This window comes from Mustela putorius, unplaced genomic scaffold (genome assembly GCF_011764305.1).
Source record: "Mustela putorius furo isolate JIRA1106 unplaced genomic scaffold, ASM1176430v1.1 tig00003988_pilon_pilon_pilon, whole genome shotgun sequence".
In the NCBI taxonomy this organism is placed as follows: Eukaryota; Metazoa; Chordata; class Mammalia; order Carnivora; family Mustelidae; genus Mustela; species Mustela putorius.
In genome coordinates, this window is record NW_025422127.1 from 212,421 (window position 1) to 214,415 (window position 1,995).

Genomic DNA, 1,995 nt, shown 5'->3' on the forward strand with positions numbered 1-1,995 from the left:
AAATAAATAAATAAAATTAAGAGATATATTGCACATGTAGACAATTTGGTAACAAGTACAGGCGTTATGTAAAGTCACTCATGAGGGGGCTTTTAACATAGAAATGTGAATATGGTATTCCTTTTCAGGAGAGGATGTGTAAAATATTTGTGCTTTGACAGGCTGAGTGGATCCTGCGAAACTGCACAAAGGAAAAAAGTTCCATTGCTTCATTTCCTTGGAGCTAATAATAGGAACTCTTAAATTTTCAATTCCTTTACTGTTCACACACTCTTTCTTTCTGTCTTGTTTCTCAACAGATTTTGCTTAAAGAAAATAAAAAGCAGTATGAGAAACCATACAATGATCACAGAGTTCATTCTCTTGGGCATCTCAGATGACCCACAGCTTCAAGTTTTAATCTTTATCTTTTATATATGGCTTATGTATTAAGTGTCACTGAAAACCTAACCATCATCTTCCTCATCTTGATTGTCATCTCAAGACTCCTATGTATTACTTCCTGCAGAATTTCTCCTTCTTAGAAATCACATTCACCAGTGTCTCTATCTCAAGATTTTTGGGGGCAATCATTACTAACATCAAGACCATTTCCTATAACAATTGTTTAGTTCAACTATTTTTCTTCATCTTCATAGGTCTTTCTGAATTTTTTCTTCTCACTGCCATGTCTTTTGATCGTTACGTTGCCATCTGCAAGTCTCTTCATTACACCACCAGCATGAGCAAAAAAATCTGCACCCTGCTTGTCTTTGGGTCCTGGCTAGTAGAATTTCTTACCATTTTCCCACCACTCATGCTCATCCTCCAGCTAGATTTCTGTGCTTCCAGTGTAATTGATCATTTCTCTTGTGACTATTTCCCCATCTTACAATTCTCAAGCTCAGATACGTGGCTTTTGGAGAGGACTGGCTTTTACTTTGCTTTTGTCACTCTGCTCTTCACTTTGCCATTAGTGATTCTCTCCTACCTGTGCATCCTTAGCACCATCCTGAGAATCCCATCTGCTAGTCAGAGGAAAAAGGCTTTCTCCACGTGTTCCTCTCACTTGATTGTCATTTCCATCTCTTATGGGAGCTGTATATTCATGTATGTCAAGCCTTCAGCAAAAGAAAGAGCATCACTGACCAAAGGAGTAGCTATTCTCAACACCTCAATTGCCCCCATGTTGAACCCTTTTATTTATACCCTGAGGAATCAGCAAGTAAAACAGGCTTTCAGAAACTTGCTTCATAAAGTGCTGCTTTCTAGAAACAAATGAAAATATGTGTTAATATGAATGGATGTCATTGTGAAGATCCAATAAAGGGCAAATAAAATTTCAACTTCTAGAGTATCTTCTAATATCCATCTCCCAAATACTTGCTATGATGTGCTCATTTCCTTAAGCTTTCTTTTCAACCTAAAGTAACTTTGTAGTGTCTTTCTTTCAAACCCTCTATAGGTTCCATTTCCTCACTGATTTGTAAGACTAAATAGGACATCAGTAGCTATACAACAATAATCATTTTCCTGATTTTTCCAAATAATATAAATACTTATTTTTACTGTAAAGACTTGAGTAAACACTCTTTTCATGGATTTATTCTAAAATCTTCAGTTCCATTACTAATATCACATTTCTTTCTTTTTCTTACATTTTCTTTCTTAAAGCTATAAAAAGCATGAAATAAATTATCCAACAATCATATTTTGTGCACACAAACTGCAGTATCTGTCCAGTTCTTCATGCTCAGTTGAGTGTTTATTTTACTGCTTATAAATTATTTAAAAGTCATACATCTTTTCCTTTCTAGCTATGCTCAGGGCATGTGCTATGTCTTTTTTATGTACTACCCTTTTTTAACTGTATTATTTTTATTATTTAAGATTTTAGGGGCTCCTGGGTGACTCGGTTAAGTTGCTGCCTTCAGCTCAGGTCATGATGCCAGGGTCCTGGGATCAAGCCTATCATCAGACCCTTGCTCAGCAGGAAGTCTGCTTCTCTGCCTGCTG

At 36.3% G+C, this 1,995-nt stretch overlaps 1 pseudogene; it reads left to right on the forward strand.

The window, feature by feature from the left end:
* Positions 1 to 327: 327 nt before the first annotated feature.
* LOC101679679 lies at positions 328 to 1,261 on the forward strand (annotated as a pseudogene).
* Positions 1,262 to 1,995: the final 734 nt, after the last annotated feature.